Consider the following 17,453-nt stretch of genomic DNA (forward strand, 5'->3'; position numbering starts at 1 on the left):
CAGAGACCCCCCCACCCCCCTGTTCGGAGAGCAGCATCAACAATCTCTCACCCACCCACAGATAAATGTTCTGCTGCTGGGATAGGAATTTGTCGCTGGTGTTGGTGAGCTCACTATGGCTACTGCTCAGTGAATTCCACGGTTTCTTCTCCACGCGTGTGCCTTCATGTACATGACTCAACTAATGTCAGATCAGGTCATGTGGTCAAGGGAAAAACTCCTGGGTCTGAATTCAAAACGTGTCTCAGAGTAGAAGTGCCGATTTAGTCCCCACCTTATGTTCCTTATGATTTCACAAGCAAAACTGATCCTAGATCAGCACTACTACTCTGAAAGGCTTTATGAATACGGGCCCAGGTGCAACCATTAAGACAGACTTGAGAGCGAGTGTTTAGGATCACAGTTTTGGCTAAGACTATTTAACCAACGTCTGATACCTCTGGAATGCTGAAGAAGCCATGTGTGCATCCTAAATGGCACCCTCTTCCCTATTATAGTAAGTCAAATAAATAGCCTTGTAGCATGAGGCAGCTTGATGTATAAGTACACACTCTGGCCAAAAGTTCCTGAACAGGGTGCCATTTGAGATGCAGCCCATGTTTTGCTTGTGCACCCTACAGTCCCCATAAGAAAACATTTGCTAAGCACCAGAGCTTAGATTGCTTATTACTTTTTGCTTGGTGCGAAAAATAAACCCTCAGACTTGACTCAACCGGCTTAACCCCCGTCTGGAAATGGGAAACTACCCCCTTGTAAAGGGGGTGATCCTTACAAATGTGACACACAGCACAAGGTCACAGAGTCATACAGTCCCCATGCCTCTGGTAACAATCCCCCCCCCATCCTCAGATGACACCCCCCCATAACAACCTCCCCCATCCTCAGATAACAACCTCATCTCAATCTGTCATTTTCATGAGGGAGAGAGTGAGAGAATGTGTGAGAGAGAGAAATCCAGAGAGAGAGCGAGATCCACACAGAGAGAGAGAGAGAGATCCACAGAGAGAGAGAGAGAGAGATCCACAGAGAGAGATCCACAGAGAGAGAGAGAGAGAGAGAGAGAGATCCACAGAGAGAGAGAGAGAGAGAGAGAGAGATCCACAGAGAGAGAGAGAGAGATCCACACACAGAGAGAGAGAGATCCACACACAGAGAGAGAGAGATCCACACACAGAGAGAGAGAGATCCACACACAGAGAGAGAGATATCCACACAGATAGAGAGAGAGATCCACACAGATAGAGAGAGAGATCCACACAGATAGAGAGATCCACACACACAGAGAGAGAGAGAGAGAGAGAGAGAGAGATCCACACACAGAGAGAGAGAGAGAGAGAGAGAGAGAGAGAGAGAGAGAGAGAGAGATCCACACAGAGAGAGAGAGCGAGAGAGAGAGAGAGATCCACACAGAGAGAGAGAGATCCACAGAGAGAGAGAGAGATCCACAGAGAGCGCGAAAAGAAGGAGAAAGATGGACGGAAAGGGAGTGAAAGAACAAGAAAGAAGGAGAGAGATTACGAAAAAGAGAAAGACAAGAGAAGCAGTGAGCAGGATGCGGGGGTCTCTTCCTAATAAAAGCCAATAAATGTGCAGTAGCGGCGTGCAACTAGTTTAGGAGGGGGAACCCAATCCACAACAATAATGAACTGGGATTGGAAACCAGCGACAGGAAGAAAAAAAAACTTTACAGAAAAGAGAGAGATGGGGGAAGAATGAGAGAAGAGAGCAAAAAAAATAAAAGAAGGCGGGAGCAAGAAGTAAAGAGAGGCTAACAGGGTCACTATGAGGAAATAAACTGCTGTGCTCTCAGCTTTCAGGGAGAAAGTTGGGTACGACTGAATGATCCATGCTTGGCACAGACTGGCAGTGTCATGCGGAGACGTGCGCACACAGAGCAGTGTCAGACTGACTAGACACACGAGTCTAGTTCAGGAATTGTTGTCTTGAAAAGGTCAGGCCTCCCAAGTGGCACAGCGGTCTAAGGCACTGCATCCCAGTGCTTGAGGGGTCACTACAGACCCGGGTTTGATCCCAGGCTGTGTCACAGAGTCCCATAGGGCAGCGCACAATTGGCCCAGCGTCGTCCGGGTTAGGGGAGGGTTTGGCCGGGGTGGGGGCTTTACTTGGCTCATTGCGCTCTAGCGACTCCTTGTGGCATGCCAGGCGCCTGCAGGCTGACTTCGGTGTGTTAACTCTGACACATAGGTGCAGCTGGCTTCCGGGTTAAGCGGGTGTTAAGGAGCACGGATTTGGCGGGTCATGTTTTGGGGAACGAATTACTCGACCTTCGCCTCTACCAAGTCCGTTGGGGAGCGATGAGACAAGATCATAATTGAAATTGGGTGAAAAAGAGGGTAAAATACCCCCAAAAATATATCATGTTCAAAAAATTGGCAAAGCTTTCATGGTCATATGTGTGCGTTAACATAACATTACAATGGGCCCATGTGATAATGTTGAATCTGTGCTTGAAATGCAATACTTAACTAGGGACCTTACAGATGTTGTATGCATGGTGGACAGTGGAAGGGTCAGCAAGTGCTCGGCAACAAGGGCCAACAAGTGCTCAGCATATGTGGGAACTCCTTCAAGACTGTTGGAAAAGCGTTCCAGGTGAAGCAGGTTGAGAGAATGCCAAGACTGGGCAAAGCTGTCATCAAGGCAAAGGGTGGATACTTTGAAGAATCTCAAATATACTTTGATTTGTTAAAAAAAAAAGGTTTTATATATATATACCAGTGAAATGTTTGCACACCTACTCATTCCAGGGTTATACACACACACACACACATATATATAGAACAAAAAATATTTACACAACATGTAATAGTTTCATTGATTTTACTGAGTGACAGACACTCATATGAGGAAATCAGTCAATTGAAATAAATTCAATAGGCCCTAATCTATGGATTTCATGACTGGGAATACAGATATGCATCTGTTGGTCACAGAAACCTTAAAATAAAAAAATAGGCCTCAGGATCTCGGCACGTTATTTTTGTGCATTCAAATTGCCATTGATCAAATACAATTGTGCTCATTGTCCGTAGCTTATGCTTGCCAATGCCATAACCCCACCGTTCACAACATTGACATCAGCAAACTGAAATGCAATATATACATTTTTTATTTTTAAGTGATTTTTAAACTAAATGCAATATTAATTCAAGTCAGTTTCAAATCATGAAATACAATACTGAATTTATGAATGAAATTATTCAATTTGTGCATTACCAATTAAAAAATTATAAATTCAAATTCAACATCTCAACACCAATTAAAAACTATGGAATTCAAATGCAATTTCAGTTGGCACTGAAATCCCTCCATATCGGAATGTGAGTGCATGTGTGCAACACTGTGTGCTCACCCAGGTCCGTGCTCTTAGAGTTCCTTGTCTGAGGGTAGTCCGTCTGCCTGGGTTGCTGTGCTCTCTGTGTGAAGGGGACCCTCAGGAGAATAGGGAGTCTTGATCCGCTCACTGAGAAAAACCACCACAGATTATAATCAACACTACTAACATTGTAGCCTGTACTTTTGTTATGTCCTATTTTAATGTTTAACCTAACTTATTTTCCAGCAGTGGTGGCAAGGGTAGTGGGGGGCGGGGGGGTGCATTGCTACTAGCATTAGAGCAATAACATTGTAGCTGTTTCCATAGACTTCCAGTCATTGAGCCAATGACAGTCCATTTAAAAGAATGTCTTGGCAAAAAATGATTATACAACAACATTTACAAAATATTTTTTGTAGTGGTGGCAGTGGGCCACCTAAACACATATATTCATATCTTACACATGTATTAGCTAATTTTCCCCCAACATGGGACACCACCTAACTTGGGACACTCTAGCGGTCAGAGGATTAAATCACCTCGAGCTCAACATTTAAATGGACTGGAAAATAACAGTAAGTTTTGCGACTAAAGATGTTCATTGCAATTTATCTAAGTTGAGTTAGGTTGAGAGAGTTTTCAATATATATATATGCTGGCCCACGTTGACTCCAATGCTTTCCACAGTTGTGTCAAGTTGGCTGGATGTCCTTTGGGTGGTGGATCCATTCTTGATACACACGGGAAACTGTTGAGCATGAAAAACCCAGCAGCGCTGCAGTTCTTGACACAAACTGGTACACCTGGCACCTACAACCATACCCTTCATCTACACTGAGCAAAGTGGAATTAACAAGTGCCATCAGTAAGGGATAATAGCTTTCACCTGGATTCACCTGGTCAGTCTGTCATGGAGAGCAGGTGTTTTTAATGTTTTGTATACTCAGTGTATAACGTAGTTGTGTCATGATCTGAGCTGAATCATACATCACTTATTCGAAAGGACTGGACAGGTGAAAGCTACAGTACGTGGTGGAACCCATGCGTCCACCTATCCAATCGTGGTCGTATTTACTAGGAACCAAATGGAAGCACGTTTGTTTTCGTGCAGAAATTTTTGCTACGATGTACACTAATGAATATGACCAATGTGTAATTTTAAAGGAATGCGTCCCAAATGGCAATCTATTCCCTATTTAGTGCACTACTTTTGACCTGGTCTGGAATTCAAACGGAGCCTCCGGTGAGGTTGTGTTGTGCATTGGAGTTTAGCGTTCGTCTCCTCCACGGAGCCAGGCGAAAGTGGTGAGGGGAAATCCTCCTCTATCGCCTCCTCTTCCTCGTGATGGGCGTAGCCACCATTAGTGGGAGGAGCTGGACGGGGAGAGGATACGGACAAACAGCACAGACAGACACATATCAATCAGAAATTCCACCAGTGACCAGTGCCTTTAAAAGAGTAGGATGGAGTGTTTTATCTAAGACCAGCTTTGAGTCTATCGCCCTAAAGACTACGGTTAAGATTGAGGGTGGTTAAGCTGAACCTAGATCAGTGCTGACTGGCAACTTCTACTCTACTACTACTGTGTCACGCATACATGAAATCTCAGACACATGAATGAGGTCTATGCCATGTAAATGCAGGATCACATTTGGCAAAAGTGATAGTCCTGTTATAAGAGGAGAAATATATCTTCCTCTGGCTAGAGCTAAACCAGTCATCACTTTTCATGAAGGGCCACTGAGACAGGAGGCATTGGATATGGCCCAAATGGCACCCTATTTCCTATATAGTGCAATACTTCTGAGCCCGATGGGTGCCATTTGGTATACAGCCATTCCGTTGGAGGCTGTGTCAATGCTAGTTGTCTGTAAGACTGCCTGCCTAGGAGAGTAATGCAGTAGACCTAAACACACTCAATCAACTGACGGAGCCAAACAGTATTGAGGGATAGATTTTCAACTGTGTGCACGCAAGCACATACACAATGGAAATTAATGCAACTTATTCTCCTTGAATAATGGATCCATTCTTCATTTAGCTGAGCAAGGCCAACTCTGTACGTCTCATGAAACATGTACAGAATACACACACACACTTTCCGTATTGACTGTCTTAAAGTAATGAACTGTTGTTTCTCTTTGCTTATTTGAGCTGTTCTTGCCATAATATGGACTTGGTCTTTCACCAAATAGGGCTATCTTCTGTATACCACCCCTACCGTGTCACAACATAACTGATTGGCTCAAACGCATTAAGAAAGAAGAAATTCCACAAATTAACAAGTTAAATCTGTTAATTGAAATGCATTCCAGGTGACTACCTCATGAAGCTGGTTGAGAGAATGCCAAGAGTGTGCAAAGCTGTCATCAAGGCAAAGGGTGGCTACTTTGAAGAATCTAAAATATATTTTGATTTGTTTAACATTTATTTTGTTTACAACATGATTCCATATGTGTTATTTCATAGTTCTGATGTATTCACTATTATTCTACAACATAGAAAATAGTAAAAATAAAGAAAAAATGTGTAGTTGTGGCAAAACGTTTTACTGATACTGGTACTATATATACAGTGCCTTGCGAAAGTATTCGGCCCCCTTGAACTTTGCGACCTTTTGCCACATTTCAGGCTTCAAACATAAAGATATAAAACTGTATTTTTTTGTGAAGAATCAACAACAAGTGGGACACAATCATGAAGTGGAACAACATTTATTGGATATTTCAAACTTTTTTAACAAATCAAAAACTGAAAAATTGGGCGTGCAAAATTATTCAGCCCCTTTACTTTCAGTGCAGCAAACTCTCTCCAGAAGTTCAGTGAGGATCTCTGAATGATCCAATGTTGACCTAAATGACTAATGATGATAAATACAATCCACCTGTGTGTAATCAAGTCTCCGTATAAATGCACCTGCACTGTGATAGTCTCAGAGGTCCGTTAAAAGCGCAGAGAGCATCATGAAGAACAAGGAACACACCAGGCAGGTCCGAGATACTGTTGTGAAGAAGTTTAAAGCCGGATTTGGATACAAAAAAGATTTCCCAAGCTTTAAACATCCCAAGGAGCACTGTGCAAGCGATAATATTGAAATGGAAGGAGTATCAGACCACTGCAAATCTACCAAGACCTGGCCGTCCCTCTAAACTTTCAGCTCATACAAGGAGAAGACTGATCAGAGATGCAGCCAAGAGGCCCATGATCACTCTGGATGAACTGCAGAGATCTACAGCTGAGGTGGGAGACTCTGTCCATAGGACAACAATCAGTCGTATATTGCACAAATCTGGCCTTTATGGAAGAGTGGCAAGAAGAAAGCCATTTCTTAAAGATATCCATAAAAAGTGTCAGTTAAAGTTTGCCACAAGCCACCTGGGAGACACACCAAACATGTGGAAGAAGGTGCTCTGGTCAGATGAAACCAAAATTGAACTTTTTGGCAACAATGCAAAACGTTATGTTTGGCGTAAAAGCAACACAGCTGAACACACCATCCCCACTGTCAAACATGGTGGTGGCAGCATCATGGTTTGGGCCTGCTTTTCTTCAGCAGGGACAGGGAAGATGGTTAAAATTGATGGGAAGATGGATGGAGCCAAATACAGGACCATTCTGGAAGAAAACCTGATGGAGTCTGCAAAAGACCTGAGACTGGGACGGAGATTTGTCTTCCAACAAGACAATAATCCAAAACATAAAGCAAAATCTACAATGGAATGGTTCAAAAATAAACATATCCAGGTGTTAGAATGGCCAAGTCCAGACCTGAATCCAATCGAGAATCTGTGGAAAGAACTGAAAACTGCTGTTCACAAATGCTTTCCATCCAACCTCACTGAGCTCGAGCTGTTTTGCAAGGAGGAATGGGAAAAAATGTCAGTCTCTCGATGTGCAAAACTGATAGAGACATACCCCAAGCGACTTACAGCTGTAATCGCAGCAAAAGGTGGCGCTACAAAGTATTAACTTAAGGGGGCTGAATAATTTTGCACGCCCAATTTTTCAGATTTTGATTTGTTAAAAAAGTTTGAAATATCCAATAAATGTCGTTCCACTTCATGATTGTGTCCCACTTGTTGTTGATTCTTCACAAAAAAATACAGTTTTATATCTTTATGTTTGAAGCCTGAAATGTGGCAAAAGGTTGCAAAGTTCAAGGGGGCCGAATACTTTCGCAAGGCACTGTATATATATATATATATACACTATACTATATATATACTAGTACCCGCAATATATATATATTTATATTGCGGGTACTATTTAATGAAGCTGCCAGTTGAGGACTAGTTCTGTTTCTACACAGTATTTCTGATCATATTGATGTTATTTTGATGGACCAAAAATGAGCTTTTCTTTCAAAAACAGGGAAATGTCTAGGTGACCCCAAACTTTTAAAGGGTAGTGCACACACACACACACACACACACACACACACACACACACACACACACACACACACACACACACACACACACACACACACACACACACACACACACACACACACACACACACACACACACACACACACATATATAGAAACTCAGCATAAAAAGAAACGTCCCTTTTTCAGGACCCTCTCTTTCAAAGATATTTAGTAAAAATCAGATCTTCATTGTAAAGGGTTTAAACACTGTTTCCCATGCTTGTTCAATGAACCATAAACAATGAATGGAAATGCACCTGTGGAACGGCCGTTAAGACACTAACAGCTTACAGACGGTAGACAATTAAGGTAAGTTATGAAAACTTAGGACACTAAAGAGGCCTTTAAACACCAAAAGAAAAACACCAAAAGAAAGATGCCCAGGGTCCCTGCTCATCTGCGTAAACGTGCCTTAGGCAAGCTGCAAGGAGGCATGAGGACTGCAGATGTGGCCAGGGCAATAAAATTGCAATGTCCGTACTGTGAGATGCCAAAGACCGCGCTACAGGGAGACAGGACGCACAGCTGATCATGCTCGCAGTGGCAGACCACATGTAACAACACCTGCACAGGATCAGTACATCCGAACATCACACCTGCGGGACAGGTACAGGACGGTAACAACAACTGCCCGAGTTACACCAGGAACGCACAATCCCTCCATCAGTGCTCAGTCTGTCCGCAATAGGCTGAGAGAGGCTGGACTGAGGGCTTGTAGGCCTGTTGTAAGGCAGGTCCTCACCAGACATCACCGGCAATAACGTCGCCTATGGGCACAAACCCACCCAAAGACAGGGTCCTGAAAAGGGACGTTTCTTTTTTGCTGAGTTTATATGTTAACACACACTGTACAAAAATATAAACACAACATGTAACAATTTGAAAGATTTGACCTAGTTACAGTTTGTATAAGGAATTGTGTACAGATGCTTGAGACATGCATAATCATGCATGACAATGGCTCTCGTCATCTCTGTGCATTCAAATTGCCATTGATACAATGCAATTGTGTTCGTTGTCCTTAGTTTATGCCTGCCCATACCATACCCCACCGCCACCATGGGACACCTTGTTCACAACCAGTCACCCACATGACGCCATACACGTGGTCTACAGTTGAGGCCGGTTGGACATACTGCCAAATTCTCTAAAACAACGGGGGTGGCTTAAGGTAGAGAAATGAACATTCAATTATCTGGCAATATCTCTAGTGGACATTCCTGCAGTCAGCATGCCAATTGCAATCACCTTCAAAACTTGATCCATATGTAGCATTGTGTTTGTGACAAAACTGCACATTTTAGAGCAGCATTTTATTGTCCCCCAGCACAAGGTGCACCTGTGCAATGATCAAGCTGTTTAATCAGATTCTTGATATGCCACACCTGTTAGGTGGATGGATTATCTTGGCAAAGGAGAAATGCTCACTAACAGGGATATAAACAAATTTGTGCACAAACTATAAACGTCTTTTGTGGGTATGGAACATTTCAGCTCATGAAATATGGGACCAACACTTTACATGTTGCGTTTATATTTTTGTTCAGGGTATATAACTGTTGTGATAAAGCCGCTGTACACTGTTTGTTTTTATGGCAAGTGTGAATGTTTGCGTCTGTGTATATACTATATTCATCTCTGTGTGTGTAAGTCAAGCACCAGTATGAGTGTGCTCATCTCTTCCCTAGTTCAGGCCCTACTGTGTCCTCTCACCTCCAAAGCTGGGACCATGGACGGCTGGGGGCTGGGACCGTTGCTGTGGTGGTGGGACTCCAGGGCTGCAGCTAGAGCCGGGTGTCCGGAGGGGCCGTCTGGGATCTGGTGGCTAGCCGCCTCCTGGCTCTCCTGTCACAGCCAGGGGGAGAGGAGCAGAGGTCAGTGCATTGCATTAGGGCCTAGGGAGTTTTTCCTGCTCCTAGGGAGTTTTTCCTGACCCTTTTCCTAACCCTAACCCACTTGATTTGGAATGGCCCAGAGTTTTCCCACATTGTTTTTAAGTTTTCATGTGAGAGGTATGTAAAAGGTACGTATTTAAAATATGAGAAGGATGACACTGGACATTAAATCATTGAGTGAGAAAAATATATACGTGCTTGTTAATTGAAAAGGTATGAGGACAATAAGTGCATAGTATAGATGCACATATGTCGTGTTGAAGTGTACTTACGATCATAGAATATCTTTGACTACAGTCGGAGACACAGTAGCCGCTTACCCACTATCGTTCTATTTCCGTTCGAGCCACAGTGGGCTAGCGTCAGAGAAGCTTGAAAACCGAGAAACTCAACACGCCAGTGAATAAGAGTGTGCCACTCTTCCATTGACTTCAGTCGGAATCTTCCTCATGCTCTCATGACCACAGGAAGTAATCAAATCGCTTATTTGGTCTATCGATTTTCAAGCTTATCTGGCGGCAGCATGCACTGGCTCGCATGGAAGTAGTGTCAGTTTCTGAACGGCTATTGCACAGAATCAATGCACTATACACACACTCTACCCGATGCACTGTACAAGAACTCTACCTATTTCATATTGAAATCATAACGGACATCTTCCCATTGGCTTACATTGTGCTTCATCAGTGAGAGGACAATAGCGCCACTGAGACTCACTGTTTGGTTGAGGGTTCGTAAATAGCGTAACTACATGAATCCCTCATGCTGATGACAGGCATGTTATCGAACAGTCTCCACCGCCACAGAGGAGCAGGCGGAAAAGCACCCTCTGGGCCCCGGTCAAAAGTAGCGCGCTATGTAGGGAATAGGACGCCATTTGGGAAGCACCGAGACAGATAGGAAGGGCTGGTGGCAGGGTGAGATGTACCGCAGTTAAGATATGACTCTCCTTTGAGAGTGATGTGTGGTGGGATCTACAGCTGTCACACACACACACACACAAATAAATGGATAGACACAAAATCACCCACACCCAGTCTCTCTCGAACTCTGTGGGCGTGTGGCTATGGGCTTTGCATCATCGCCACATTATACGTAATGAGCAGTGGTGGCGTTGCACGCTCACCGTCTCTATGTGATATCTCTTTTCATTAGGCCATCATCCTCATTTCAAAGGGGATTTTCATTGTGTGCGTTCGGTAGCACAGTGTGTGAGTTAGGCTTTGGGGGGGTGTCCGTTGTGCTTTTGTTCCTGCGTGCAGTCACACACGTTCCCAATGGTATCATTAGCCGGCAAACCACAGCTCTTTACATGTATTACTGTCACACACACACACATCTTAGTCTGTCAGAACGGCTCTCTCTCTCACACACACACACACACGGTACTGCTCCATCCACCCATCTGTCTCATGGGGCTTTGACAGCCAGGCAGAGCCATCAAAGAAGCCAGAGAGGAGCTCACATCCTAATCCGCAGAACAATAAGAACCTGCTGGTCAACACAATGAGGCTATGGAGGAACACCCCACCAAACGCACACTGTGTCCCCCAACACCCGCTCCTCGGAGTTGGGTAGGGTGAGCGAGAGAGAGAGAGAGAGGTGGGGGTCCTGGAGCTACCCTCAAGGCTTTGGTCTTTCATCTTGGGGTCTCGTGGTCTGATAAGATTAGACCTGGTGTGTGTGTGGATTGCTGAGTGAACATAGGCTGAGGCCTACCGAGACATGCAGTGAGAACTGCACTGGCAGTTATACATTTTTCCTACAGGCTCTGAGGGAGCACAAACACAATGTATTTTTCTGCCGATTTGGAAGGATGTGGGGTGGGGATATCTTGCACCCACATACACAATTTTCCATGCCAATTTCCTAAGACCGCACCACTTGGTGTGGCCAAGGAGAGACTGACGGGAGGACACAAAAGGGGCGGGTCATTGGTCACACCCATTTAATCCCATAACCCCCTGCTGTCTCATCTCATTCTCCACCCTGCCCCTCCATTATACCCTACCATCAGACATTAACACCGTAATAGTTAATTTTTTCTAGTCTTTCTTCTTCCACTAATAGCTACCTCGTCATGGTTCACAATGCTTCTGAATGGCTGTTGTGATTAACCAAGATACAGCTGTTCACTAGGGCTGGGATTCCAACTTTTTTTTACTCGGGGGGGCCCCCCCTCCCAGCATTGGGGAACATCCCGCGCCACCCGTGTCACAAAAACATTTTTTTTTAGCTCACATGATCTAGTTAATCTGGACATGTCTGATAAGTTATAAAATAGCTCTCCAAGGTATATAATGACTAACGTGACAAGAGGAAGTGATGATACACTACCCAATTTACAACTTTCAAGAGGAAGTTTAAAGCAAGACCGAGTTCGCCCCTACGGTTTGGGAACCGCTGCACTTGAGAACATCACTAACATTTATTAACTGAGAATGAGAAAAAATCAGTAACAAAAACCTAAATAATTGGTAGTAGTGCAAAAAACAACTAAGTATGGCAGTCTGTCTGTATTATATTGTCATGAGTCCGCTTTTCTGTCATATTGCTATAGCCACTTACATACTGCTCTTCCTTTTCTGACCGTGGAATTCTGAAGTCATATACTCATAGAAAGAGGATAGTGCAGTACACTACACAGTAGTAGAAAATGTGATCATCCCTAAGGGGAAATTGTTTTTTTCCAAATTTCTTTGGCTTCTTTAGATGAGACTCAGTGAGTCACTTGACTGTGTGTGTTAGGGGTCGGTATGGGGGATAAGGGACGATACCCAGCGGAGAGAGAGAAAGAATAAGGCCAGAGAGAGAATGAGACAAAGATGGAAACAAATCATTCCAAAGAGAGATGGACAGGTATGTAAACATCAGGGAAAGAGAGGACAGGAGTACTAGCCAGTAGAAAGGAATCACCACACCACCACCACCACAGTGAAACAGACAGACAGCATGCAAGAGGAAGACTTTTTATTGAACCAAGGACTATTGTGAGATTAAAACCATAACATTGAGTGACTAGTCTGGTGACAAATGAACAACACAAGAATAATGAAAATAAATAAGTTAGCAAATACAAGGAACAGAATAGGTTTAACAAGCATTTCAGGGATAATGGTAATATAACCAGATTGTCAATAGCATTGCAGACAAAGATTTGAAGACAGTGAAACAACAGTGCCCATTTTTGTGAGTTACAACTTTTGTCTACAAAATTAGTGGTAACTTTTTAATAATGATAATTAATACGCAATTCATTATTTATAAGTAGTGCACAGACATTGTTTTTCTCCTGAGTTTTAGTCACAGTGGGTTTCTGGTTAACAGTCATTGCCTGTATGAAGGTGGTCATTGTGGGAAGAGGGAACAGTTTGGGCAGGGGAAAGAGTTAATGCTGCACACACACACACCTCGCATACATACACACGTATCAGTAAATGCACACACACACACACACACACACACACACACACACACACACATATATATATATATATATAAATATCCGCACAAACATGTGTGTGTTCTCTCAAAGTCCTCCCGAGAGCCTGCGGTGGTGATGTCGCATCAGGTCCTGGTTGTGTGTGTAGATGGATCCCTGTGTGTCTCTGTTTCTGTCTAAGTGGTTGTGCGTTTTGTCGTGTCTGTGTAAGTCACCGTACATTGCCCCTGTCAGCACCCTTATGCTCTCTGCATAGGCATGTGTGTTGCTGATGTGCATGTTGTCTAGTGAGTGGCTACGTGTGTGACTGTGTGTGTTGTCATGCGTTTGACTGTGTGTGTAACGGTTTGTGTGGCTGTGTGTATAATGGCGTATTTTGTCAGTTGTTCGGCTGCGTGGGTTTTTGTGTGTGCGGCTGTGTATGTGGTTGGGTGTGTGCCGGCATGGGTGCCTGCATAGGCTGTCGGGAGTGTGACTGCGTAAGTTGTCAGGTGGGTGGCTGCGTGTGCGGCTGTGTATGTTGTCGTATGTTTGGCTTCTTGAGTGAATGCATAGGTTGTCGGGTGTGTGGCTGCGTATAGGTCTGAGTAAATTGTTAGGAGTGTGACTGCGTGTGTGCCTGTGTATGTTGTCAGGTGTGTGACTGCGTGTGCATTCCTGTGTGTATCTGTAGACATTGCCGTCTACTGACCTAGAACTGTGTGCATTTCCATTTCCATTCCCTGTTGTGTGGCTGTGTGGCACATTGCTGAGTGTGTGTGTCTGCGTGTTGTCATCCGTGTAGCTGTGTGTGATCTCCTGTGTGTATACCTGCGTCAGGCCTTTATAGTATCTGTGTGTGTTGCTCTGTACCTTGCTGTGTGATCCTTGCATGTGTTTGTGTATGATACAGAGTGTTTGACTACGCAAGTTCCCTTGCGTTGTGTACCTGTGTATATCACTAAGTGTATAGCTTTGAGCTGACCCCTGCATATATCTGTGCCTGTATCGCAGACCCCTTGGGTCAGAGGCTCGTCGGTGAAGTAGTGAACCGTGGTGATCGTTGTCCCGTTCGTAGAGTACCTGTGCGTTGGCGCTGTGGGCGGAGCCAGATGAGGGGGCGGCGCGGAGGAGCACCAATTGGATGGTGCCACGGGCATTGCCCGCCCAGGACATGGAGTGGCGTAGGGTCTCCATGGCGACGTGGTTGGAGAGGTCCAACAGCTCCTCGCCGTTCACTGCAATCAGCTGGTCGTTGAGAGGAGAGGGGAGTCGGTGGGAAATAGTAGAGGTGGGGGAGAGCAGTGAGAGAGAAAGAGAGGGGTAGGAACAATGATAGAGTGAAAGAGGCATGGAGAAATTAAGGAGAGAGAGACAAGGAGGTGGAGAGAGAGGGAGATCATTTGTATGTAGTAGCTACTGTTCTAGAGACCAAGACACACTTATATATATATATATATATATATATACAGTGCCTTGCGAAAGTATTCGGCCCCCTTGAACTTTGCGACCTTTTGCCACATTTCAGGCTTCAAACATAAAGATATAAAACTGTATTTTTTTGTGAAGAATCAACAACAAGTGGGACACAATCATGAAGTGGAACGACATTTATTGGATATTTCAAACTTTTTTAACAAATCAAAAACTGAAAAATTGGGCGTGAAAAATTATTCAGCCCCTTTACTTTCAGTGCAGCAAACTCTCTCCAGAAGGTCAGTGAGAATCTCTGAATGATCCAATGTTGACCTAAATGACTAATGATGATAAATACAATCCACCTGTGTGTAATCAAGTCTCCGTATAAATGCACCTGCACTGTGATAGTCTCAGAGGTCCGTTAAAAGCGCAGAGAGCATCATGAAGAACAAGGAACACACCAGGCAGGTCTGAGATGCTGTTGTGAAGAAGTTTAAAGCCGGATTTGGATACAAAAAGATTTCCCAAGCTTTAAACATCCCAAGGAGCACTGTGCAAGCGATAATATTGAAATTGAAGGAGTATCAGACCACTGCAAATCTACCAAGACCTGGCCGTCCCTCTAAACTTTCAGCTCATACAAGGAGAAGACTGATCAGAGATGCAGCCAAGAGGCCCATGATCACTCTGGATGAACTGCAGAGATCTACAGCTGAGGTGGGAGACTCTGTCCATAGGACAACAATCAGTCGTATATTGCACAAATCTGGCCTTTATGGAAGAGTGGCAAGAAGAAAGCCATTTCTTAAAGATATCCATAAAAAGTGTCAGTTAAAGTTTGCCACAAGCCACCTGGGAGACACACCAAACATGTGGAAGAAGGTGCTCTGGTCAGATTAAACCAAAATTTAACTTTTTGGCAACAATGCAAAACGTTATGTTTGGCGTAAAAGCAACACAGCTGAACACACCATCCCCACTGTCAAACATGGTGGTGGCAGCATCATGGTTTGGGCCTGCTTTTCTTCAGCAGGGACAGGGAAGATGGTTAAAATTGATGGGAAGATGGATGGAGCCAAATACAGGACCATTCTGGAAGAAAACCTGATGGAGTCTGCAAAAGACCTGAGACTGGGATGGAGATTTGTCTTCCAACAAGACAATGATCCAAAACATATAGCAAAATCTACAATGGAATGGTTCAAAAATAAACATATCCAGGTGTTAGAATGGCCAAGTCAAAGTCCGGACCTGAATCCAATCGAGAATCTGTGGAAAGAACTGAAAACTGCTGTTCACAAATGCTCTCCATCCAACCTCACTGAGCTCGAGCTGTTTTGCAAGGAGGAATGGGAAAAAATTTCAGTCTCTCGATGTGCAAAACTGATAGAGACATACCACCCATAATTTTTCAGTTTTTGATTTGTTAAAAAAGTTTGAAATATCCAATAAATGTCATTCCACTTCATGATTGTGTCCCACTTGTTGTTGATTCTTCACAAAAAAATACAGTTTTATATCTTTATGTTTGAAGCCTGAAATGTGGCAAAAGGTCGCAAAGTTCAAGGGGGCCGAATACTTTCGCAAGGCACTGTATATATATATATATATATATATGTGTGTGGAGTGAGTGAGAGACCGACATACAGAGACATGGCCAGAGGTACTAAACACTCCCCAGTGCCACCAGCCCCATCAAGCCATTAGTCACCACTGACCTCTGACCTCATTAAGCAGCCCGCGCCGGGCCCTGACCTCTCACACCACCAATAACCTTCTGATCCTATCAGATCACACACAATTTCAAAGACATGCAAGCAAGCACACACACCAAGTAACACGTACAGGCAAGCAGAAGCCCACACACACACACACACACACACACACACACACAGAGAATCACACATACGTGTGTGAGCAAGCGCACACACACACCTTTAGACACGCACAAACAGGAAGTCAGACACAAACACACACACGTTTGTTTCCCTATCCTTGTGGGGACCAAACAATTGATTCCCATTTAAAATCCTATTTTTCCAGGCCTCGCGCCCAGGCTCTGTCGTAACCGGCCGCGACCGGGAGGTCCGTGGGGCGACGCACAATTGGCCTAGCGTCGTCCGGGTTAGGGAGGGTTTGGCTGGTAGGGATGTACTTGTCTCATCGCGCAGAAGCGACTCCTGTGGCGGGCCGGGTGCAGTGCGCGCTAACCAAGGTTGCCAGGTGCACTGTGCTTCCTCAAACACATTGGTGCGGCTGGCTTCCGGGTTGGATGCGCGCTGTTTTAAGAAGCAGTGCAGCTTGGTTGGGTTGTGTATCGGAGGACGCATTACTTTCAACCTTCATCTCTCCCGAGCCCGTACTGGAGTTGAAGCGATGAGACAAGATAGTAGATACTAAACAATTGGATACCTCGAAATTGGGAATAAAAAGGGGTAATTTTTTTTTTTTTTTTTAACTTTAAAAACCCCCAATTTTTCCTAACCCTTAAACCTAACCATAACCCTAACCTTAACACCAAACCTAACTAGAGGTCAACCGATTATGATTTTTCAGTGCCGATACCGATATCGATTATTGGAGGACCAAAAAAAGCAGATTTTTAAAATGTATTTGTAATAATGACAATTACAACAATACTGAATGAACACTTATTTTAACTTAATATAATATATCAATAAAATTAATTTAGCCTCAAATAAATAATGAAACATGTTCAATTTGGTTTAAATAATGCAAAAACAAAAGTTCAATATGTGCCATGTAAGAAAGCTAACGTTTAAGTTCCTTGCTCAGAACATGAGAACATATGAAAGCTGGTGGTTCCTTTTAACATGAGTCTTCAATATTCCCAGGTAAGAAGTTTTAGGTTGTAGTTATTATAGGAATTATAGGACTATATATATCATTAACCTTTGACCATTGGATGTTCTTATAGGCACTTTAGT

At 43.9% G+C, this 17,453-nt stretch overlaps 1 pseudogene; it reads right to left on the reverse strand.

Annotated features, from left to right (window-relative positions):
- The window catches only part of LOC139372283 (partitioning defective 3 homolog B-like), a 201,501-nt pseudogene that overhangs the window by 75,488 nt on the left and 108,560 nt on the right, over positions 1-17,453 (reverse strand).

Source organism: Oncorhynchus clarkii, chromosome 18 (assembly GCF_045791955.1).
Source record: "Oncorhynchus clarkii lewisi isolate Uvic-CL-2024 chromosome 18, UVic_Ocla_1.0, whole genome shotgun sequence".
NCBI classification, from domain to species: domain Eukaryota; kingdom Metazoa; phylum Chordata; class Actinopteri; order Salmoniformes; family Salmonidae; genus Oncorhynchus; species Oncorhynchus clarkii.